We start from the raw sequence: 26158 nt of genomic DNA, 5'->3' as shown, positions 1-26158 counted from the left end.
ATACCATTAATGCACCTCTTGAGTATCTGTGAAGATACTTTTCAAATTTATGAGGCAAGCATATTATCTGGGAACTTAGTGAAGAAAGAGTATTATATCTCTCTGTGTTACTTTTTTTAATTTTTAAAAAAACCCAGCTGTATAGATGTTTTTGGAAATGATGTTTTCTAGTATTTATTTAATGAATTTCATGCTTGTAGCACATAGTTTGAAACATGAACTCTCAACTTATGCTTTATCATATAAGTTATAAAATACACGCTATCTTTTCAAGAGAAATAATTTTTATCTGGTAAGGTTAGACTAGGAAAAATGCTTTGGTAGAATCAACTAGATGGTAAAATGTTTCTTGAAACTTAAAAAAAAAATTAATTGGTGTAAATATAGGTTTGCATGAAATTCTTGTAAATTAGGGGCTTTTGAATGAACATCAACAGTTCTGAGCACTTCTCTTCCCTTAAGTGTGATAGAAAGAGTAATTGCCTTCGAGAAAACGACCCGTAAGTATGTTGTACAGCTGATCTGTAATAAGAAGCTCTGCTCTTAGAGATGTGTTAATAGGTCATAGACAACTGTCACTTCAGGTATGCTTTGAGCCTTTTTGTAATTTCAGGGTAAAAAATGGGTCTGTTACTACTCATCTTACATATTATGCTGTGAGTGTTAATGTATTTTTGAAGTTTTATTTCCATTAACTATATTTCAACTGGATCCTGTTAACTTGATTGCGGGGACACACATCAACAGATTACTTCATTGTGAGCAGTAATAGTCATCCAGGCCATTCATAAAGCTTCATTTACATAGACTACATCTGGTTGGAGCAATATGACTGAATATTAATTTCAGTAACCCTTAACTTCAGAGGCTTCTGAAATTTTGTGAACTACTGTTCTTTAAAAGTTACACAAAAATACAACTTTCTGTGAACAACCATTCAGTTTAAATATTCAGCTTTTTTGTCTCCCTCTGAGGAAATGAGTGCTGTTCCTGTTGTTTCAAAGATGCCATTTGAATTTTCATGGAGGTAGTTGAATACAACCACAGAGCTGCTATAGTGACCCTGGGGTATAAGAGCTTGCAAACTTTGCCTAAAATTGCAGTAGTTCTTTCGGGCAAATGAAACTAAAACAAGTCAGTTAGGCAATGCTCTGGGTTGTGTCAAATAGCTTGCATGGTAATAAGTTCTGTTTGCTCAGTCTCTAAAGACAGCAGTGTGTAAGTCTACAGTTCTTACTGAGTAAAGGTTGTGTACTGATTTTGCTGGTTATTATAGAATTGTTCAGGGGGAGCAAATGGTAGTCTTGACCTTGCACCTTAAGGCATACTACACGTGCTCCAAATAATTTAAATAGCATGTCAAATACATACTTTGCTTTTATTCTGATCTCAATCCTACAGTGCCTTTTGCTGTCTATAGTTAAACGTGTATGCAGGTATATATATATACACCTACCTAGATACCTATATATAAATATCTCACGTGACCATAGTTCATCAACCAGAGACCCTAATCTATAGTTCTCTAGATCGATGTACATGCAGAGGTATATGCATATACATATATATATATATCTGGATGTATGTCTATATACTACTCTGCATATATGTGTGACTGATTGCTATAGTATGAATTTCTTGTTTTGGAGTGTACATAATTTGCCTTAAAACTGCAGTAGCTTCAGGGTATTTTTCCTTGTTGTTATAGCTAAATAGTAGTTATCAGCTCTGGAAGCAGGAAAAGGTTAATCTGAATATCTACTTATCTAATGTGTATACGTTTTTAGTAGTAAGTGCAACAGAAGTCTGAGGCTTTTAAATTCATCTTAAAGCCATTGACCTGTAATAAACGGAAATTCTGTTTGATTTTCTTCACTTACTATTTAAGATTCAGGGATTTTGTGTTGTGTTGTGTACTGTAATATGGTTAGGACATTTTGGCATAGGGAAAATAGTAATGCACTTGTTAGTGTTGGGGAAAGGTTAAACTATAGTAGTACCTTGAGCACGTGTTTGTAGAACTGAAATCGGAAGCTAGATGATTTTTTTTTTCTTGGTCTTATAAAACAGACTTAATTTAGGGAGAGACATCAGTGTTAAAGGTCAGATACGGAACTGAGTAAAGCCTAAGTTAATTGGGTAGAGCAGAAGCTCTTTGTGCTGTTACGAAGTGCGCTGTTTGCATCCTGGTATTTGCATCCTGGTGTTTTCCTCAGGCTGTTGTACTTAACAATTGCTACAGTTATGCTATGCCAGTGCAGGCTCGGATAACTCAGCTGTATATATTTGCCCTAAATGAAGCATGGATATGCATTTCTATTTCTGTTAACTAGCATGTGAATGTTGCAAAGAGATTAAGTTCTTTGTTTTCCTGCTTCATCTGGCAAAAAAACCTTGCCAATATAAATTTAACTCATGAATTATTTGTTCAAATTTGAACAGTCAGAATGTGTTCATGGAAGGAGAACACTCTGGTACGGCTGTGGAGTTTTTGATCCAGAACCAGGAACCCCAGAGAGTGGCTGTATTGTTAGAGTACTGTCTTGAGTCCTTCTACATCTTTGAGAAACAAAATTGTATTCAGACCCAATACGGCTGAGACAGTACAAGTACAAAGCTAGTAGCTTTACTAGGGAAGCTGAGGGTGCAACAGCAAGGTAAGGAAAGAGTTGTAAGAGGAGCAGAGCACAGTGAAGTCTATCAGACTTTAGGACCGTTGTTCTTCTGGATTGGGAACTGTTGTTTTAAAGTATCTTTGAATACTGATGTCAGGATGTTTCACTCGCTGTGAGGTTTGCATAGGGAAGTTACTGCTTTTATCTCCGAGGGCCTTGTTCTAACTACTCTTTTGCCATCAGCTTTAGAATGAAAAAAAATCTTACACAGCTAAAAAGATAGAATAGAGAAATGTTTCCCAAAGGGTGCCAGAAAAATAGAGGTATAAATGGATGACCTAGTTTGGTTGACCTAATTTTTCCTCCTATCTATCCTCCTACAAACTGATACTTTTAATTTCCTTAAAAGGTAATTTTATTGGTGGTAATCAATTTATGGGAAGACTTAAAGGCAATATTGCTCTAATGGAAGTGTCCTGTGAAAGAAAAGCCTAGAAGAATTGAATTATCAGCTGTAAAAAGTAGCAAGCTGATGTAGCCAGTTACTTCAATGGGGGAAAATATCTAGCTATTATAAGAGGACTGAAGCTATGAATGAAGTTGCTTCATGGGCTAGATGTGTCATTAGGAGCAAAAGCAAATGAAGATATGTGTTTCATTCCTTCAGATTTCTAGAAGGAAGCATGAGTAATTTTGAAGGAAATCCTACCATGATGCTTCTGACAGTTAATTTTTTAAATTTATTATACTTCTGAGCTCCGTTACTCCAGTAAAAAGAATTGAATTGCCTAGTGTTAGGAATGTGCCAAGGGCAACTACATTACTAGACTGAAAGTTGTAAAGTGCTGTATGGATTGGTTGGCTTGTTCAATTTTTAATTTGCTATGATTTGGAGAAATCTTAGCAAAGTTGTTAAGTGTTCATAAAGGTATCCATATAATTTAGGTTCCTTTTTTTTTGGAGGAGGGGCTATACTCTAATTTTTTATATGTTGGAGAGCAGGCCTTGATTCTTTTGAAATATATTAGTTTTAATTGTATGATCTTAACTATGAGTTTTGGTGTCTAAAGTCATGGGTTGGAAAGCATCAGTCTCTAAGGGGAAGTTAACTTAGTTAAAACCATACTGCTTTAAAGAACATATGCATAACTTTAATCTTTTATTTGGTTATAATACTGAACTTGTCACTTTTAAACTATCTTTTTAACTTTAACTTCTCATGTAGTCTTGTAAGTTGTAGCTGGTTTTGTTTGTTTTCCTAAGGTCAGAGTACTCTTGAAAAATTTTGCATCTTGATGTGTTTGTCTGTCTTGCTGTCTTGTCATTCTTACTGCCTTGTGTGGATGACATCTGCTTTTTGTTTTTCATCTGAAAACACACAGTTGTTTTGTACTCTACGTGGATCAGTGAGATTGAGAGCAGTTTGTTCTTTGGCTCTGAAGAGGTAGATGACCATCTTTCAGCTGCGTAGCTGGGCTACAGTGGGAACAAGGGGCCAAGACTTTTTCTTCTGGACAGCTAATAAAGGACAATCAATGGGAGGCTGAAAAGAATGTGGTACATGAGTGGCATTGGCTTGTCTTCCTGCTTTTATTGAGGTTGGGCAGTTAGCACCTCTGCTATCACTGCTATCTTTCCTATCTGCTATACGGTCAATATAATGGATGAGAAATCCATTTCTTGTGCTGAGCTAGATGTCTGTAGCTGTTTAGACAAGGTTCTAGTTCACGCAGGTTTTGGCTGGACTTCGGAGACTGATAGGCATGATTCCTGGCTACTGACCACATTTGAGAATTTCAGGGGGCTGTTGGTCCAGAATTTTCATATTGTTTTGCATTGTTTGATTTTTATTTTTTTTAAAAATAGGTGTTGTCTTTCATTTTTGTTAGTTTGACATTATTTTTATTCCTCTGATAGTTCTTGGAGGACACAGCTATCTTTGAAAAACTAGGTTCCTGATTGAAAGGATGCTACATTGGTTTGCTGTCTTTAAGTGTTCAAGTGACTTGCCAGCGTAGGTTATGCATCATGTTGAACTGACTGATTGCTGTGGGAACTGCACAGCTCTTGAGAAGCCTGAATGGTGTTCCACTCTGTCCTAAACGTTTCACTTCTTATTTGACTGTATCTGACTCTAATGCATAACCTGGCAGTGGAACACTGTCTTTTTTTCCTCAAGGCACTCAGTGTTCTGGTAGCATATATGGTGCTTGGGTATAGCTTCCTACTTAGACAGGTTTTCTTATTGGATTAGCTGTCCAGTATTTGCATGGTTTTACTGTGGAAATTAATTTACTGTGGGAAATTAATTAACATAAAAAGCAGAACAAACAAAGAAAAACAGTGATATGAATAGTGCATTGCATTTAGACTGTGGATAGGTTGGGTTTGTAAGTTGATGGCTAGCTGCTTTGTGAGTGAGTAAAATTGATCATGGGGATGCCTCAGTCGTAAATGTATTATGTCCTGCATTTTTGCATTGCATAGCTTTTTTTTTTTTTTACTGCTTTTCCACATGTAGAAAATAAGTCTTAATTCTTCCTTTATTTTCTACTTGAATCTTTGCCTTCCTGCATAGGAAGTAGGATCACAACTGGAAGCTATGCTTTCATTATTAGTTATTCCCTCATGTATATTCTGATAATTTTAGCAAATAGGTAATTGTTAATTGAAATTAATACAGTTGTCCAGTAGGAGTACTCAAGGGAATCATTTAGCTCAAAATAAAGCTGGAAAATGAAATACTATTCTGGAGGGAAGGGCATATGTAGGTTAGTTTAACTGCTTCAAAAACCTGAGCATTCCCGCAGAACTGAATTAATTATAAATTGCCTATAGGGCAGCACCCCTATTGCACAAACTGTTAAAGGAAGGAAATAATCTCTTGGATATTGTGAGTCTTCCCAGATAGCTCTAAGTATTTGACAGTTTCTTGTAAGACTTCAATTTTTAGTAGTATAGGTGGTTACACAAAGCCGTGTTGATTTTTATTATGACCAAATTAAAATGTAAAACTATTTTTAACTCATTTCCTGTGAGGTTGCAGAAATATAACTGTGTGTAAATATTAATGGACATATAGGGAACTATATTTAAATTTTAATACAGAAAAATGACTGATTTTAGTCAGGTGGAAGGATCTTGGAAAGTACTTCAGGCACACATTGGAATTATTTTAGTGAAGAAATGTGTTGTTTTATAGATACTTTATTTTTCTGTTATTCCTACTTCATGAAGAGTAGGCCCAGAAGGGAGAAATGTAACCTACATTGTTTCCTTTAACAGCTTTTTGCTATAAAACTGGAACAGAGGATCTTTGCATTGAAAGCTTTGGACACGAGTCCCTTTTCCAAACTGAATGTTCTGAAGTAAGTTGTCATTAAGCTGGGTGTTAAGCCATATAGTCACTCACAAATCAATTGCAACCTTTTATATTTTCCTTATAAACAGAAGAGCTTTTCCAAAGGCTATTCCACAGAACTGCTGTGGGAATTGCCCTGATATTATGTAGCAACATTGCTCCAGTTGCTTCTTCAATTGGTGCCAGATTTTTTCTTAATATTTTGATTATCATGATGAAATTTGAGTTTTCATTTCTTTTCTTTGTTCTTTTTTTTTTTTTTTGTTACAGTGAAAATGCAGCCTGCAAATTATTTAGGATATCAACTTCCCATTTTTGTTGTTCTGAAAAGAACAGGTGGAAACTTGAATACATGAAACTGTGGCAGAGAGAAGCCTAGTTGTATTTCTTACAGGTTACAGAAATCTGTAGCCTGTTAATGAATGGTTTAAATTGAGACACGAATAACACTGGAAATAAAATCTGTATCCTAAAGTCAACAAGGTGTTGCCATAAATCCATATATAAACTGTGATTTCCTAAAGGGAATTAATATTTGCTTCTAAAATGCTAGCTAATTTCGTAACTAATTCTAATATGGAATAGCCTGAATGAGAGCTTACATTAGGTAACTTACACGTTGTTAAACACTATAGCATTTTTTGTGCAAAGCTATAGCAATGTATCTTTCTGGTGCAGCATTTTATAAAGCATTAGCACTGTTTAAATTGGTGATTGTGTGAAAATGAAGCCAGCATCCTGTTTGTACAGTCTTATAGCATACATAATAGGCTTCCCTTCCTGTATTCATAGAAAAAATATTCCGTGTCTGGTAAAGTAAGTGAACAGTGAAGAAAGTATGTGGATATAAAAACCTCAGTGATGATATTTTTAGCTCTTACAGATGAAGATAACTTCCAGACCTATTAAGCGTACATCAGGCCAGGATGTGTTTAGAAGTAAGAAAAGTAGCAATGAAGTAAAAAGGGAATTCAGTGCAGGGATATAATTAAGTTGTGAACTGATCTATTTCTAGAGGGACAGTACCTTTGAACTAAAAATGATTTTAGTCAGGTAAAGGATCTTGTAGGGCATGTCAGGGAGTCACTGGACATGGCTTTGGTAAATAAATGCAAAAATGAGTTCCTTCTATTCTTGCATTTCAGTGCCATGTCCTTTAGATTTTATGGGGCCAATGTATTACTTTAAAACCTCCAGAACTTGGTTCTGAAGTCAGGAGTTTCCTGAATCATATACTGATGGTGTAGATTTTCAGGTGGCGTTCCTTGCAAACTATTCTAAGATAAGTGATAACAACACAGCAGACAATATTTACTTTTAAGATTTGTATGACTTTTTTTTTTTCCTTTCCCCATTAACAGATTCTTGCTAGTGTGGTATTGGAATTTAGTGTTTATTGGTAACAACTGAGAAAGTGAAATGTTCTGTTTGTAGGAATGTAGCTTACAAACTTTGTATGTTTGAACTGAAGATTTGTTTGGATAGAGATCACAACCTTCTTCCTGTGGTAGGTCAGCTTAATGGGTATATATGATTGTTGTATTGTGTGGAAAGTTAAGTACATGAAACTTTTTAATTTATAAACTGGGCTTGAGAAAACGTCCAGAAGAAAGTTGGGGAACTTTGCTTATGCAAGGTGTATTGTGAATTTTAAGGATATCTCAAATGCCATGGAGGAAGGATTTTTGCAGAAGAAAAGATAGACGAAACTTGTGTGGCCTTCCTTTTGCATTTATACTGCTGTCTTTTGATTTGTCTCTAGCTTGTTGGATCTAGCTTCTGGACATTGTATAAAAAAGATACCCTTTAGGAATTCTGCATTTATGTCAGCTAGTAGTTGAATCATCCCTGCAAAGCGTGTAGTTTTCCACTGGGCATAGTACTTCTGTCAGATCTTATGCAAATTGCAACATGTATTTTTGATTCAACACATCTCAACTCTGATCTCTCTCTTGTGGGTTTTTTTGTCCTTTTTTTCTTTCTTTCTTTTTTTCTTCCCTCCCCTTTACTCCTGTGCTTGTGCTACCTTATCCCTGTACTGCTAGAATGTTTTCCTTATTTTTTAAACCATCCGTTGTTACTGTTTTCGGAAGACAGAGGCCATTGCATGATGAGTGGAAAACCATGTGAATAAGTATCTTCACATTTGTCTTTGCCTTGCTTTTAGACTGGAAGCTCTTCAGAACAAGCATTAACTTTATACAGGTTGTTATGGATTTAATGAACTGAAGGCAAATGATTGTCTATAGTGAGTTTTCCCTTTTAAGCTGTGCAAGCACTGATTGATCAATTGTTGGCTTATAATAAGAGAGAAGGTATATGGGTGGATTTTTTGCTGTTTTTTTTGTTTGTTTTGTTTTGATTCAATGGTCAAAGGAGAACTGGCTGGGCTATTTGAGCCTGGTTTTAAATTCAGAACAGAATAGTTTAGCCACACATTTTATTGGCTTTATTATCCTCTTAAAGAGAAAGTTAAGTTTGCAAATGTTCTCTAGCTCTGATAACCAACATTTTTTTAATAAGTAAAAATCTTAGAAGTGTGTTAGCTCTGGACAATGGAGAAAGAAGCCTGGGAAGTAGGACAATGAGGCTTAACCAGACTGGTTAAAAGCAACTGCAGGGATTGAAAGGGTTTATCCAAAGCTGTTTTGAATGTAACAGGCTGTTTTCTCTGCATGTCTGAAAGTTGGACTTTTTTGATTCTCTTTGCAAATGGTCTTTGTAAGAATCATCATGCATGCTGTTCCTTATGAATTTTCATGTTATGGTTTGTTCTTTTCACCAGGATAAATATTCCAGGGTTTGCACTGGACCAGGTAATATTGCTTATGAATCCCTTTCCTGAAAAGAGGAATTGTAGTATTGAACTATTATCTAAGCTTGGTTATTACAGAGGTTCCTGGAGACCAAAGCCTAATCTGAGTCTCTTGAAAGAAATGTTGAGTCCTGACAGCTACAAGGGATGCAGTCGATATTCAGAGAGAATAGCAGTGCAGCTTGCATTGGGGTCATGATGCAATCTTCTACTAAGTAGTGTACTTGAGTGTTCTCACATAATGTACTATTCACTGTAATGCATCTATAAGAAGCACTTGTGTCCTGATAAGATGTTGTGATACTTCACTGCTCCTGTGAATTAATTCACTTTGTCTGTGGAGTATGTATTTCTGTATTTTGCATTTTAAAGCCAGGACTTAGCAATCCTGTATGTCTCATCCTATTACTTGTCATGCAGTTACTGTCTCTTTAGAACAAACGTGTATTCCTGTCTGGGCTTATTAGCATTAATAGCTGTTCTGGTTACCCAGTGGAATACTGATGCACAATGCTAGCAAGTGGGAATGAGAAGAAGGTAGCCTTTAAGGGAAGGCACAATGCAGGGATTAAAGAGGGCATTGCTTCAGAAAAATGCTGCTGTTCCTTAAAGTCAAACTGCAGCAGACACTGCGGTTGAGGTTAAACTTAGCTGACGCATTGAAAATAAATTGAGATCTTTTAAAGCTATTGATTTTGTTTGGAAGGCTGCCACTTCCATCAGGAGAAAATAAGATTGAGAAACTTGGTTTGTGTCCTACTTATAGTGTGCTTAAATAGTTCTCCTTTAGTAAGTGTGGGAGTTCTGGTATTTGGAAAGGGTCATTGTTTTTCCCCAGTCCAAACTGCATGCAATATCTAGCCTATTTCCTAGCTAGAAATCCTGCAATAGCAGTCTTCCACATAAGTAGGAATTCAGAAGTTTGGTTTTTTCCTGACTTAAGGCATATCTGTTTCCACACTGAAAAGCAAGTCACGTAGATTTCATGGCTGTAAGCAGCAGTACAACCTGTTCCTTTTAAGTTGTTCAGTGCTATGTAGTCTCACTTTTCCAGTTCTTTTTTTTCTTGTATAAAAGAAACCCCCACTTTGCTTGCTTTTAGTATTTTCTATCTTACTTTGTAAAATTTTAGATTCCATTCTTTCTTATCTAGCCTTTCCCAAGAGTAGCTTTGATAGATCTGAGGAAGTAACTTTGGTAATGCAACTTTCCTCATTTCCTGTATTTCATTTACTTTGTCATTCTGAAGAGCCATGACTAGCGGTTTCACAAACTTACATTTCCATTATCTCAAAGTGTAATTAAGTGTTGATTCTCCAATTTTAGATCTGTAAGTTCAATACTCAGTAAAATGCTATGAAGTGTAATTTTTCTTGAGGGAGGTAAAAAAACCATCTTGATGGAGAAGGAAGCAGTGAGGAGTATAAGTTAGGAGGAAGCTATTCAAAAACAAGAGTTTCTTTGTGGAGATTACATTGCGTTTTAGTGAGCTAAAACAGGAAGGTATTCGTAGCTTACTTGTGTGCAGGTTAGCAGTCTGCTGCTCTCTCTGTGAGCAAGGTATGTTGAGCAATATACTGAGTTGAAAGAGACAGTAAAAATGTGGACAAGTTCTGCTTGTGCCAGGAACTGTCACCAGTATTTTACAAACAAGGCCTGACTCCAGTCTCTGCTGGCAGTGGGCTTTGTGATGCTAATCCACCCACTGCCTCTCTTCTGAGTGTCCACAGTCAGAGTATCTCACTGAGTCACCTTGTTAATTCTGTGGCTTTGCTGAAACGGTTTCCGGTTTTCCAGAATTAGAATGTGAATTTGACCACAACTGTAGTATTGTCTCAGAATTTTTTAAAATGTATCTGTAAACAGAGAAAAGAGGAATACTTCATTTGGTGTTGAGCAACTTTCCTTTTCCTAGATGGGCAATTGTGGGCTGCAGCCCATGTGTCAGTAGCAAGTTACTATACAGACAGCATTTGCTCTGATATGAAGAAGGAATGGCAATAAAGGGGATTAGTGACTTAGAAATAAGATTAAAGGAAACAGAACTGAAGTAAAAGGCTAAGACTGATAAGTGATTGATATGTAAAATCTCAATATATAAATAGCTGTTGTCATTGATGTTAACTATTGCCTCCAGTATGATAAAAACAGTCCAGCTAACCTTTGTCCATAGGGGTGGGTATGAAACTCTGTCCTGGTGGTAGTTGAACAGTCTTGCATTGATGAAGAAGCATAGCTCATACCAACCTTAAAAAAATCCCAAAGCTATAGAAATAGGAAACCCCTCTATCCACATCTTATAATTATCTTATACTGTATTTTTAGTTCTATTTTTTTTAAGTGATGTTAAAATTAGAATCTGCCACACATGGTGTAATAGGTATATCCATAACTGGGGAGAAAGATGAGTAGGTGAATCTACAGATCAGTTAAGCCAGTGCTGACTACACCTGTATTTGACCAACCAATAGTTTCAGCATGGTGGATGAAGATACAGTGTAAGACTTACAGGAAATGTTGTCAGAGTTGGAATTTGGCCAGGATGCTGTGTTTTCCTTATTGCCTTTGTTGCTGTTAAAGGACCACTTGTTCATTAAAATTATCAAAACAATTACCTTGGAAAGAGACAGACCAGCAAGCACAGTATTCTTGTAATGCATATATGCACGTGGGAAGAAAAACCTGCACCTAAAGAGCAGCACAAAAGAATTTCAGCCAGTAAGTCAGCTTCATTGGGGGACCAACTTAAGTGCCTTTATGCAATTACATGTAGCATGAGGAATAAACAAGGACTTAGAGGTGCGAGCACACTTGCAGGGCTATGATCTCATTGGCAAGATGGACATGTGGTGGATGGCTCCCGTGACTGGAGTTTTGGAATGGAAGGGTACAGGCTCTTTAGGAAGGACAGGCAGGGGAGACGGGGGTGTCACCCTTTATGTCAGTGACCAGCTGCAGTGCATGGAGCTCTGCCTGGGGATGGATGAGGAGCTGACCAAGAGTTTATGGGTCAGGATTAAAGGGAGGGTGGGGACAGGTGACATTATAGTGGGGGTCTGCTACAGGCCACCTGACCAGGAAGACTGAGTGGATGAGGCCCTCTATAGACAGATATAGTAGCAACGTCATGTTCACAGGTCCTCATGGGGAATTAAACCACCCTGATATCTGTTGGAGGGACAGCACAGCAGGGCGTAAGCAATCCAGGAGGTTCTTGGAATGTGTTGATGACAACTTCCTTCTCCAAGTGATGGAGGAGCCAAGGAAGAGAGGTGCTGTGCTGGACCTTGTTCTCACCAACGAGTAGGGGCTGGTGGGGAATGTGGAGCTCAAGGGCAGCCTTGGCTGCAGTGACCGTGAAATGGTGGAGTTCGAGATCCTTAGGGCAGCGAGGAGGGTGCACAGCAAGCTCGCTACCCTGGACTTCAGGACAGCAGACTTTGGCCTCTGCAGGGATCTGCTTGGTAGAGTACCATGGGATACAGCCCTGGAGGGGAGAAGGGCCCAAGCAAGATGGTTAATATTCAAGGATCACATCCTCCAAGCTCAGGAGCAATGCATCCCAACGAAGAGGAAGTCAGGCAAAAACACCAGGAGGCCTGCATGGATGAACAAGGAGCTCCTGGACAAACTCCAACACAAAAAGGAAGCTTACAGAAGGTGGAAGCAAAGACAGGTAGTCTGGGAGGAATACAAAGAAATTGTCCAAGCAGCCAGGGATCAGGTTAGGAAAGCCAAAGCCCTGATAAAATTAAATCTGGCCAAGGATGTCAAGGGAAACAAGAAAAGCTTCTATAGGTACATCAATGATAAAAGGAAGACTAGGGAAAATGTGGGACCTCTCCAGAAGGAAATGGGAGACCTGGTTACCCGGGACATGGAGAAGGCTGAGGTACTCAATGACTTTTTTGCCTCAGTCTTCACCAGCAAGCGCTCTAGCCACACTGCCCAAGTCGCACAAGGCAAGGTCAGGGACTGGGAGAGTGAAGAACTGCCCACTGTAGGAGAAGATTATGTTCAAGACCATCTAAGGAACCTGAAGGTGCACAAGTCCATGCAACCTGATGAGATGCATCCACAGGTCCTGAGGGAACTTGCAGATGAAATGGCTAAGCCATTATCCATCATATTTGAGAAGGTGTGGCAGTCCGGGGAAGTTCCCACTGACTGGAAGAGAGGAAACATAACCCCCATTTTTAAAAAGGGGAAAAAAGGAAGACCTGGGGAACTACAGGCCAGTCAGTCTCACCTCTGTGCCTGGCAAGATCATGGAGCGGATCCTCCTGGAAACTACGCTAAGGCACATGGAAAATAAGGAGGTGACTGGTGACAGCCAACATGGCTTCACTAAGGGCAAATTGTGCCTGACAAATTTGTGGCCTTCTACGATGGGGTTACAGCATTGGTGGATAAGGGAATAGCAATGGACGTCATCTAGCTGGACTTGTGCAAAGTGTTTGACACTGTTCTGCATGACATCCTTGTGTCTAAATTGGAGAGACGTGCACTTGACGGATGGACCACTTGGTGGATAAGGAATTGGCCAGATGGTCGCACTCAAAGAGTTGTAGTCAACGGCTCCGTGTCCAAGTGGAGACCAGTGATGAGTGGTGTTCTTCAGGGGTCGGTGTTGGGACTGGTGCTGTTTTACATCTTTGTCGGTGACGTGGACAGTGGGATTGAGTGCACGCTCAGCAAGTTTGCCAATGACACCAAGCTGTGTGGTGTGGTAGACACGTTGGAGGGAAGGGATGCCATCCAGAGGGAACTGGACAAGCTTAAGAGGTGAGTCTGTGCAAACTCGTGAAGTTCAACAAGGCCAAGTGTAAGGTCCTGCACATGGGTCAGGCCAATCCCAAGCACAAATACAGGCTGGGTGGTGAGTAGATTGAGAGCAGCCCTGCGGAGAAGGACTTAGGGGTACTGGTGGATGAAAAACTGAATATGAGCCAGCAACGTGTGCTTGCAGTCCAGAAAGCCAGTCACATTCTGGGCTGCATCAAAAGAAGCGTGGCCAGCAGGTCAAGGGAGGTGATTCTCTCCCTCTACTCCACTCTTGTGAGACCCCACCTGGAGTACTGTGTTCAGCTCTGGGGACCCCAACATAAGAAAGACATAGATCTGCTGGAGCAGGTCCAGAGGAGGACCACAAAGATGATCAGAGGGCTGGAGCACCTCTCCTGTGAAGACAGGCTGAGAGAGTTGGGGTTGTTCAGCCTGGAGAAGAGAAGGCACCTGGGAGACCTTATAGCAGCCTTCCAGTACCTAAAGGGGGCCTACAAGAAAACTGCAGAGGGACTTTTTACAAGGGCCTGTAGCGATAGGACAAGGGTTAATGGCTTTAAACTGAAAGAGGGTAGATTTAGGTTAGATGTAAGGAAAAAGCTCTTCACTGTGAGGGTGGTGAGACACTGGCACAGGTTGCCCAGAGAGGTTGTGGATGCCCCATCCTTGGAAGTGTTCAAGGCCAGGTTGGATGGGGCTTTGAGCAACCTGGTCTAGTGGAAGGTGTCCCCGCCCATGGCAGGGGGATTGGAACTAGATGATCTTTAAGGTCCCTTCCAACTCAAACCATTCTATGATTCTATGATTATTGCCATATTGATGGCAGTTTTCCTGACATTTCTTTGGTTTTGCAGCATAAGATCAAAGGGGTAAAACTGTCTTGAGACTTGCTCAGGCAAATAGGAGCTGGGTAGAAGAAAATAACTTGGTTATAAAACAATGAACAGTTAAAATGATCATAACTACAGTTGTGTTTGGGACAAAGCAATAACAGGAATGAGATTATTTTTTTATGCTTTCCAGGCAGCACGATACAATCTGCTCTACATCGTTCAATAGGTATGTTCTTAACTGGGGAGGAAGATAAGTAGATAAGATTTTAGGATCATATGATACTTTATGGTTTCTTCAGAATATAAAAAAATGCTGTAATGAGTCAAATCAAATGTGTACCTAGTCTAATACTTTATTTTGACTGGTAGATACTGAGAGAAAGAATGTAAGACATGAAACGGAGCCATCCTCCCAGTTTCTCTCCGTGGCAGATTCTGAGTAGAAGCTCCCAAACTGTGTACACAGCAGCACCAGGTTGATGATCACAGGACACCAGGACCCATTACTGCTGTATTGACAGTCAGGATAGTGACAGGTACTGCTACCTAGCATGTTTAAACAGGCCCTGTGCTGCTTGCAATTGTTCTACTTTTTTAGCTCTCTATAATTTCCTTTCATTCAACTTCCTCATTTTCTTTCTTTTTTTTTTTAAAGTTCCTATTTCTAAAGGAAAAAGTTGTGGTGAATATTTTTTTTTTAGCCTTTTCCTGTCTGGCAAAGATACCAGTTATAAGTATGTAGTAATTGTAAGTTGTTCTTCTGAAGCTGTGTCTTTAGCCAGGTCCTGTGCTTGCTCAAATCTGCTTCAAGGTGTTTTTCTTGCTGGGGGATTGAGTGAGATTCTCTGGAAAATGGATCTGATATCTTTGAAAAGAAAGAAATCTGTACGTTGTACTCCTCTGAAATTCTTAATTTCTTATTTTTCAGCTTCGTAGCCTTCCCAATCTCCTTGACAAGAACCACCAGGTTTCTTGTGGATGCTACCACTACTGTAATTGCTTCCTTGATAGTATAGATTTTATACAATCGTGGGTGGATTAAAATATATTATAGAAATTCAGCTTGATTTTTCTCACCTTCCTTTTGTTTGTGTCTCTGCTTTTGTAATGCATGATGCTGCTTCCCCTCTGGCATGCCCTTGCCTGTCAGCACTCCATAATTTGTAGGGGTGGCATTAGTTTCTGAGTAAGTGGTCCTGCCATCAAGCGTAAGATTCCTTTTATATCAGTATTCTCCTTTTCAACTGAAATTTAGATGCCCTTGAAGTGGTCACGCAGTTCGACTAGATGATCGTTGTAGGTCCCTTCCAACTGAAATATACCGTTATAAATTTATAGTTTATCTTAATACCTAGATTTCATGGAGGTGAACAGAAACACCTACCCATTTCTTCCTGCAACAGGCACTTAATATGCCTGAACTTTGACTTCTTCTCTGTCCTTTATTTAGGGTGTGGTGTTTTCATGCCTATCACAGGGGATTTTACGCTGTGCTATAATAACTTACTCTGTTGCTTCTGAGTCTAAGCCTCTTCAGGCCTGATTCGAATTTTGGTTGAAGTAGAGCCCATTCTTGTGTCTAGTATATTTTTTTTTTTGTCAAAAAGCATTGTTTTGTGTTTTGGGGTATTTTAGGAAATAGGAAGCAGAAATACCTTTATCTTGCAGCCTTTTTATCACCCATTTTCAGCATGCCTTAATATCTATTGACCAACGTGCTGTACTTTTAATCAGTAATGTTGCATGAAACAGCTTTTGCTCTTTAGCCTCTTACCTTACTGGCTAAACTTTGTGTCTAGGACTATATTTATGTTCTGTGTCTGGTATCCACAAATGTTGCTGTTGCTGACTGCTTCTGTTGTGGCCCAGGTGATGCCCAGGGATGCTTTATAAGAATTTCCTCGTTTACAGTTGACATGATAACTAAGGACTATCAGCTGCCCTCTTTTCGTTGGGATGCAAAGTTTTCATCTGCCCAAGGGGACACTGACATCTAGTGGATGGGTTCCACAGACACAGGGCAAGCAAACTGCTGCTTTAAGGCTGTCTTTCTTCTGGATTTTACCTAAATTTTGCTTTCGTTTAGATCCTCAGGGTTGCTTGGAAGAAAAAAAAGGGGGGGGGGGAAGCAAAGCCTAGCCAGTTTTGTGTAACTTCTTCTAGGGTTTAAGGAGTAAAGTTTGTGCAGTCAAACTAGTTGATTTTTGTTGGTGATGGGGTGGGTTTTTTTTTTTTCCTCAGTCAAGTCACCTGCATGTGAGCCTCAGATGTTTGTAATAAAATTATTTAAGATACTGCATTCCCTAGTTGTCCTCCCAGCCTGTGAAGAAGATAAGTTACCTGTGTAGCACAGCAAGAAGAGGCAGATGTTCCATCTTCTTAACTCTAAGATGGTGCCTCTAAGTTGCCTTCAGTTCTGGGCCTATCCTTTCAGTGAAACTTGAAGCATAATAATGTGTGGTAGTGTTGCTTTGCAGCTCATCTCAGACATCTGTTAGTTTAACTGGGAATCGAGTAGCAGGAAAAGTTTTAACAAAACCACAGTTTTTCCAGGAATATTCCTAAGCAGAGAACAGTGCCTAGAAATCAAACTTTGTGAAAATGTTCATCAAAATGTCTGGGTTTGTCTTTAAAGAAATACTAACATTTCAGTTGAAGTAATAAAATCCAGATTTCTTTATCAAAGAAAATAAACGCTGCATAAAGCTTGATAGTTTAATGGTTAAGCACGGCATCTTGTGCTGTCAGAGACAGTTGATGTGAACTGAGTAAATCATTGTGCCTGTGAGCAGTTAACACCATTGCTGCAGATTATTGTTTGATCTGAGGGTTTAAGTCATTCTGCACTAGTGTTTGTTAAACAGTAATGTAGTGGTTTTGGTTTTTTTGACCATCTAGTAAATTTCTAAATGAGCTTAAAACAAGAGACAGTTTCAAGTGACTTAAGCTATGGCTTAAAATCAAAAGAAGCCTTTTGGGCCCCATTTAACAGTGGAAGAGTCAGAGAATGTGTGGACCAACAGTGCTTAGAATGAGGGTGTTAGACTTAAATGTTTGGTGACAGTCTTTAAAAAGGAAAATACTGCTTCCTTGTCCAGAGAAAACATTGAATTTTTCACTGAAAGATGCTAAGGTTATTTTACTGTTTGCTGGCATTCTTTGGTTACAGCAAAAGTATTCTCAAGTAAAAATAGACTATCACAAGCAAAACCATTACCATAAAAATGAATTCATGTTTTATATGAAATACCTGAAAATAAAAAGTAAAGACTATAACACTTTTTCTGTGCTAAAGGGCACTTACGCAATGCAAGCAATAGATAAAGTAGAATATGAATGTTTCTGTCCTAGGAGGAAAATTTCAGTAATTTCAAGTTGAATCAGTTTTTTTTAATATCAGACTACAAAGAAAAATAAGAACATACAATCCATCAAAAAAGAAAAATCACAGTCTCAACTGTGATTTAAATCTCTTATTTAAATTAAGAAGAAAAATAACTTTTATCTCCAGTTGCCTATTGAGAATTTATATTGTCTCATCTCTACAAATTTCCCAGCATGCTGGACTTGCTACTGAATACAGATTGTCTATCAGCAAATATCCTGTGTCTTTATTTCCTTGGTGACTACTATAAACACTCATGTGTTGCCACTTAGTTAATTTATGATAATATGCGTGTGTTTCCTTCAATGTCAGCTTCTAGTATACAACTTTATTTGGCATTTTTTAAGTTTAGTCTTATTTCTTTTACCCTGAAAGTCTGTCTGCTTACTTTGTTATATTCCCATCTTCCCCTCTTGTTGATTGTTTTCTAGCTTTGTCATCAAATGTCTGTTAGTGTGCTCTGCTTTTCATGAGAACTCATGAAGGCAAATGCCACATTTGGCCTGGGAAGTTGTTTGAGAAACTCTGCTTGTGAAATGCCTTCAGTCAGATATTTTTTTCCAATATTTTTCCTTGTAAAAAGACTAAAGAGACTCTTGGCTCACCTGAATTCTTGTAAAAATTCACATACTATTCTTTTGAATTGGCACCATATCAAATACTTATCTGAAGCTCAGGTTAGAAGAGCTTCCTTTCCCAAGAAAGGAAGTGGAGTCTTATTACTTTGTCACTTATTGCACATAGATGAGAATTATAGATAAGAATCTTGAGGCTGGATCTGAAGGTATTCCCGTGCGTTTCTGTAATACCTGGAAGTAAATCTATCATCCAGAACCCCAGGGGTGTTGAATAAAGTTGTTTGTATTTCAGATAGAAAAAACTTAATGAGGGTTCACTATTGCTTACTAAACAAACTATTGACTTCTACATTCTGGATTGTAAATACTCAGCTTTTTCAAATGATGACAGTTGAGGGTTATTTTAAATTTATCAGCAGCTTGATTGACAAGGCACTTGCCTGAACTAGCTACATTTTACCAGTTTACCAGACTTTAGTACCTTTGTATTTGTTGAAATTTGGCACAGTAGGAGGACTGCATTTCGCAAATTAGCTGCGTAACAAACATAGCCTGCAGGGTACAAACATCAGTGAGAGGCTATTTTAGAAACCTTTATGTGATTGAGTGTATACTTCATATGAAGTAAACGTTTCTCTGCTCCCCAAAATAGAAGAATTTCAGAACTAATTACATTATATATGTAATAAAGGTATCCTACAAATTGGAAACTAATTTAAAGTTTGACTTGCAGCTTTGGTGTACAAAAGGCAATAAAATGTCTATAAAGGCTTTATTTTAGAAGTATCAAGAATTTAGGTTCTCAATGCTGGTTTTAAAAGACAGCGTATACAATGTCTGTTACTTGACCCTTTAGTTTGATGTGAGCTTTTACAAGTCTTCAGAATTAAAAATTTCCTCTAAATTTTTCGTGATTTAAAAAGGTTAAACTTCAAACTGTTTGATTAAAACAGTATTTTAATTTACTTTTTAGTAACTTCACTGTAGTATTCTTGTCTTTGGGTGTTCTAATGAAATCATGATATATGACTGCGGAAAAGGCAACTTTTTCTTTTGCTAGTCACTTTTGGATTTGCATGGCCTTGAAAATACCTGTGATTAAGGTTGCCATGGAACTTTATGTTAATGGTATGTCAAACAATATATTTGAAATGGTTATATTCAAGAAAAATCACAGCCTTTACTTTTTTGAAGCACTTTGTTGAACAAAATATGAGGAAATTAAGAAACATTTTCTGTATGAGTGGTAGTATTATAAGGTCGTAGAAAATGCTGCATATTTGCCTATGTTACTTTTGTAGAAGGGAACTGCATACGACACAGTATGTGTGCAGAAGATTTAAGGGCTTTTTTTAAATTCAGCAGAAACAAACTAAATGGTAGAGTTTATATTGTTCAGGCATTTAGCAGTATTACTGCCAAGACTTGAATGTTCAGTTTAATTCAGTAATTAAATCAAAAAAATTAATGAAGAGAAATAATCTAAAATCATGCTTGTGAATAACACTGTCTAGATTTGTTGTTTCTGTACTAGCCATTGCTGCTTTGGTTTTGTTTGAGTAGTTGCTTTATAGCTCTTTCTGCTGGAATTAGGAAAATTTTGTTGGCCATTGTATTCCCTGTTCTATCTCTTTTGAAACCAGAATCGGCATATTCTGGTTGGAAGGTGTGTGCTTTTGAACTGACGGGGACACATTTGTTAGGCAAAAATTACAAATATAAACAATTATGACACAAAATTCCTTTGCCTATCCATAAATATTGTGCTGGTTATTAGCTAGGGTTATTACAGTTGAAATCTTAGTACAAGTTTGTGTCTTTAATGAGGCTACTTCTTTCTGGCTCTTAAAATGCTATTGAACTCTGTCATAAATGGCCTCTTTATAACTAGCACATTCCTTGGCTTCCAGACACAGCCTTAAAGAAGGGGTGAAAATAGTTGTAAGCATGTTTTCTCCAGTTAGTAGAAATGTATTTTCTATTTGATACCTTCTCTTTCCCTTTACATTGCCTTATATATTCCCTGTGTAAATGTTACTGCATGGAAGTACTGATTCAGTGCTTGTCAGAAGTTTTCTTTTTTGTATTTATGTCTGGAAAGGTTTTAGGCTGTGGCTTTTTGAAGGGGGAATAGTCGTTAAAACCTTGTGGGTGTTCTACTTGCCAATTATGAACTAACATAACTATATTAGCAGTATCTTAATCTCGCCTGGTGAATACTGGGGGTTCTAAACTACTGAATGTCTCCACAGATACTGTATTTCTATACAAGGTTCAAGCCTGCTTCTGAAAAAAAGTCAGACTTCTGGGGAAAGATAAAATTGGCGTATTTTTTTGGAATTGCTTGCGTGTCTGACATCAGCGTATTTAACACTGGACTTATGTTGTCACATAGTGATTCAACTGTATGCTAGAGGATGTCATATAGCTGAAAGGAGCAGCACCTTTGAGTTCTAGAGATGTTTCAGTAAGGTAATTTGGATCCCAAACCAGATCCCAGTTGCAATGTTTCTTAACTGCACAAACAGCTATGCTTTTTACGCAGAACATTTGTTAGGCTCCAGCTTTTCAGCTTAAAGTCATTCCTAGTGAAAGTCTTACAGGGCAGGATCTCTGTTTCCGATAAATTGGCAAGACATAGCTGTTAAAAAGCCTTGATGCCTTTCTGTAAGGCAGGACATAACAACTATAGCAGACCCTTTTTTTTTTTGGGGGGGGGGGGGTGTTATTAAAATGCCTTAAGACTATTCTCCTGTGCCTTTATTTCTGGCAGCTTTGGTAATGGGGGACCAGCACGTAGGAAATTCTAGTTTACTTCTATTGGACTGAAAGCTCAGGGTTTCCTATTTCGATTGTGGTGCTTTTTTTTCCACCTAGTATAATTGGGCCAAAAACAAACACTGAGCTCAAGGAAGTGTGTTCCAAGGCGTGGGAAAAAAGGAGGAGTTTTGCATCTTGTGAAGGAAGAGGGAGAAGAACTTTGGGGTTGGTTTGGTGGAGGATTTTTTTGTTTGTTTGTTTTTCCTTTTTTAGTGCTGAGCAGACACAAAAGCAAAATATATATATTCTCCATGGAATTTAATGCCTCATTCCACATACTATGAAGTTACTATGAAGTCACAAGCAAGAAAATGGTAAAGACTGTGGGGAGAAGAAAGTTTTGATGGTAATAGATTGTGAAATTTCTCAGGGAGAATTGATGTGGTTAAACAAACTAAACATTCTTCAAAGACAGAGGCTTAGCTGATACCTATTTAGATCCTTGTATTGCTTATTTATATGAAATGTACCTGATCTGTATTGGCTATACAGCTCTTCCTTTGAATGCTTGTCACAAGGTGCTTTTGACTGTTTAAGGATGTTATGTCTGTTAAGGCATGAGCACTGAAACCGAAGAGTTGTAGAGTCATAACTGACAGTGACTGGGCCAGCCCCTCTCATGTAGCCCTGAAAAAAGCATAGGTTACATTCCTTTTAGCTACCTGATTAAGCTGGAATAAAACCTCTTGCCTTTTGGGTGTTTTTTGTGGAAGAAGTCTCAACTTGCCTTTAGATAATTTCTTCTGTGCTTCCATGGGCTGGTCCTGGGGATGCTATTACTTTGATATCTATTCTTATTAGGTCATAGCTGTTGGGCTTTGACTTCCCTGAGAAACTTTAAATCTGGTGTAAGGGAAGTAGGACAAGTATCTTTATTTCAGGAGAAGGGCACACTCTGTAAAAGCCTTCACTTAGTTCAGATGTTGCACTGACAGTGTCAATGTCGCATCCAGGATGTCAAAATTTTATTTCAGAGCTAGTCTGTCTAGATAGAGTGGATGGTAGTGTGCGCTTCTCCTGGATGGTCAAAGGATGGCTCTTGAGAGAAGGTTTACCTAGACCTATACCAGTTTTTGCTTTTAAAACAAACAAACAAACCCCACTTCCAGCATCAGAGTGGCAAGTTCATCCCACCCGTCTCATACTTGCTCTGAGACTTGCTCCTGGCAAGACTTTTCAGCAGGGCTCTGCTATGGCAGTGTTGGTGTTGCAGGTTTACTTCTGCTTGCTTTTGCAAGATGAGAGATGAGGTGGCCACTTAAACTGTTCTCTACATCTTTTCATTTAAGGCTAAATCTCTGCTTAATATCAGTGATTCTACTTCCGGTTACTGTCTTACTGAGCAGCTCAAATCTTTGGGACTGTAACAAGATTGAGCAATCTTCCTTTTGGTTTTGGATGCCTTATAGCCAGATGCTCTGGATTCAAGATGTTTGTGCACACTCCCAACTGACCTGTTATTGTTGTGTTGCTGAATTCCCCCAGAGATTCTGAGGGCTACCATAGTCTAGGGTGAGGTAGTCAGTTTTGTTTTGCTTACACTGTAAATGCCTGCACTGATTGCATGTATAGATGACATCTCGGAGAACAGCTACAATGCATAACCTTTCCTGTTGTCCCCTACGTGTGCCTAAACCCTGTTTTGTAGGAAGCTGTTATGTACCCTTGTTATGTGATGGTACAGTAGTTTCCTGCTACAAAGGAAATACGCATGTAATGAAAACTGGACTGAGTTAGACAATTCTTTTTGCAAGTTATTTATAGCTCTTATATGATAAGACTTTAAATTTCTGACTCAAACCTGAATGTAGATTCAACCTAAATGAGGCATAAATATGCATCCCTCAGTTTCTTGAACAAATCAGCAAAACTGATAAAATGCTGGCAGTAAAATTGTACAAGAACTACTAATACGGTTGATATCTACAGTGTTGTGACAAAAAGGTCTGGAGGTGGGGAAAACTGTCTTTTGCTTCCTTATTTCAAGATGTTTTGTATTCAGTAGATTGGTATGCATAGTTATTCTGCAAGTTTTAAGACTTTAAACATTTATAGATATTAGTAATTCTTTTTCACATAAGAAACAATCATAATTCATTTCCCCCCAAAATGAATGGTGTTACTTGTCTTAAAAAATTGCAGAAAATTGTATGAAGGACAACTCAAGCCTTTAGCTACCATCTTGACTTGAAAGTTCAACTACTTGTGAAAAATGAATCAGTGAGGAGACTGGTATAGAAGGCTTAAATAGGAAGATGGCATATTTTATATGCTACAGTTAACTGAGGTTTTTTTTTTTTACTGTATTTAGTAGCTGTTTTCTTCAGTAACAAGCTGCTGGATTTTTTGCAGATATGTTGATTGAATCCATTGAAACATTTCATCAACTAGAATGTTGTAAAAACATTCTCTTAAAGAAATCTATGGCAAATAATTTTTAGGAGCATCTTCCCTTTTAATCACATAGCAAGGTGAGATGAGTAAGAGCTGTATATGTTCAAAGAAAGATTTAAAGGGAAAAATCAAGATTAAATGCGATGTTTTTTAATATACTGGTGCTGTCAGCATGCACAGAACCACCAAAACCTAGGACTGAAGGAATAAGAAGAAAATACTGAATCCAGTAACTTGGAAATCATGCTTTTAATAAAAGCAGGGGGGCTCCATGGTTATGAGTTTTGTTTCCTCCTTTGTTTCTTTAACTGCTTTGCTTCCTTATACTGTTTGTGTTTATATTGTTGGGTCTGAAAATCATCTTGTTGCAAAAAATCTGAGGCTTATTTCTGGTTTAGATTATCAAGAATTGTTCCTGAATTGCTTTAACACTGTTAAGAAGCCTATTATTTGTAGTGAGTGATAATTTTAAATGCCTTTTCTGTTTCTGCATCAAGACATGCTTCCTAGCTTTCAACCCAAAGCAGTCAATTTTCTAATCACATTCTTTCAGACTAATAGAAATTTTTGTGTTCTTCACTCATAGCCTGTAACTGTCACTGCTGTGTTGTCTGCACATTTTCACTTGATGTAATGTGTTCATAATAGTCTCTGCAATAAATTGAGTGTGCTAAGGAAACAGTATGGTCAGAGATAGAAAGTTGCAAACCCAATTCTTGCATGTGTAATGAGTATGCTGCAGAGCTTTCTAGAATATCTTAGCACATACATTAGTAACTTATTAACTAAAACTTGAATATGCTTTAGTAATTTAATGTTTTGCTTTGTCTGCTTATGTACTTGCTCATCAACAAACCACAGATCTCTTTAGTCCTCCATCCTTGTAAAACTAGCTCATTACTGGCAGTATGTATGTTGCTTAACTATTACTCTGAACATAAATTAACTGCAAATGTAATTGATAACACTGCTAATTTAGGCTGGGATTAACATGCAAATAGTATAAAAATAGTTTCAGAAATGAGGGAGAGAAAAGGAGACTTTTGAAGCAATCAGCCCATATTTTGATAATATGTCTGTAAAGTTATCTTTAGTTATTAGCAGTGTGGGAGACATGCCTGGTTCTAACATTTTTGTTAGGGAATACACAGGTTTGGAAAGATGGAAAACATTGGTCTTAACTCTGGCAGTACCTAATTCTTGAGAGCATGCTGTCTTTTTTTTTTTTTTTTTTTTTTTACCTGTTCCCAGTTTTAATGTGATACTGAAGAAAGTAGGATGTACTCCTTAACTGGCTCCTTTCAGTACTGTCATTTGGCCTTCACTGCATGAGGATCTACCAGCATTGTCTTCATTGACTGATGCTTCTTTATTGGATATGAATCTCCAATTAATGCCACAGCATGAGTTCCCCTCTTCCCTGAGAAAATACCAAACGGAGTTAAGATGTTATAGAATAGACCATACCATCTAGTACTGACATGATGCTGTTCTCAGTTTCCTGGGTAATTCTGGAGGGATTTTTCTTTTATGTGGTTCACACAAGCCTCCTTGAACACAGTGGGGTTTTTAGACCTGTCATTGTCCTGCTATGAAACGCAGAAGACGGAGCTCCCAAGGGACTGTAGTTATCAGGCTGGTCTATTAATCACTTCAGCAGAGGTTCCCTTGGAGCACCTAGAGCTTGAGAGTTAGTAGGTCTCGGTAGAAGAGAATGCTAAGGTAGTGAAAACTTCTTGTATCTATCAATTTTATCAATTCAGCTTGCAATCTCCTTTCAGGGCTTGAAATAGGTTAAATCCAGACGGCTAGCCTGTTCCTTGCAGCCAAAGCCATCTGCGAATGTTGAGATATGGTTGAGCTTCTGAATGTTGAGCTTTTCTTTTACAGAACCAGATCATTCTCCTTTCATTATTTATGCTTGGCTAGTGTTTGGGAAGGCTTTTTCCTTCCATCTTGAGGGCTAGGAATTCTTAAAAATAATTGTTGTTTGAAAGCTGACAGGAATAACTGGGGAAAGATTGACACGTCACAAGTGTATTTTTCGAATACTCCTAAGGCAAAGTGGTGAGAGGGATACTCTCAAAAATTAGTTTTATCTTCAGTTTCATATGTATGTACTAAGTATTAGTATCATAACTAATTTTAATTGTCAGCTTAGGCTCTTTGGACGTTATCTTGCATGTAGGTCTTTTTACATTTTCATGCTGTGTTTATTTGTATGAATATAAACCACAGAGATAGTTGGGAGACTTAAATGCAAGTATGATACCTGAAATTATATTAAACTCTGCATTATTTGTGCTACTTAACAGGGGAATGGAGGTAACCAGTGATATCCCATGTGGGACAGTTCAGTGTTGATTCAGCTCAGCTGGACCTGACTTCCCCAGAAACTCTGGGCTAAGCTGTACTGTGCCCCACTCTCCCCACGCAGCTCTTGTTCTGGCAGAGTCACTAAATGAAACCCAGTTCACTGTCTTCATTTATTCCTTGCTGTTGCAACCCAGAGCTGCAGAGGCACCCCTGACTCAGAATAGTCCATCCTCCAGCTGAGTTTATTAGCATCAGC

At 38.2% G+C, this 26158-nt stretch overlaps 1 protein-coding gene and 1 long non-coding RNA gene across 3 annotated transcripts in view; both read left to right on the top strand.

Annotated features, from left to right (window-relative positions):
- The window catches only part of PTPN12 (protein tyrosine phosphatase non-receptor type 12), an 83359-nt gene that overhangs the window by 4810 nt on the left and 52391 nt on the right, over positions 1-26158 (top strand). The window lies entirely within an intron of this gene.
- On the top strand, positions 13541-16557 carry LOC121233317. 2 transcript variants are annotated; one of them, XR_005932427.1, is made up of 4 exons: positions 13541-13576; positions 14600-14635; positions 14779-14945; positions 15338-16557. It is a non-coding gene; the product is annotated as an uncharacterized LOC121233317 (long non-coding RNA). The 2 variants fall into 2 exon arrangements; XR_005932426.1 differs by having other exon boundaries at positions 14779-16557.

This window comes from Aquila chrysaetos, chromosome 5, assembly GCF_900496995.4.
Source record: "Aquila chrysaetos chrysaetos chromosome 5, bAquChr1.4, whole genome shotgun sequence".
Classification (NCBI taxonomy): Eukaryota; Metazoa; Chordata; class Aves; order Accipitriformes; family Accipitridae; genus Aquila; species Aquila chrysaetos.
The sequence above is the reverse complement of the archived record's forward strand: the minus strand, read 5'-3'. Positions and strand labels throughout refer to the sequence as shown.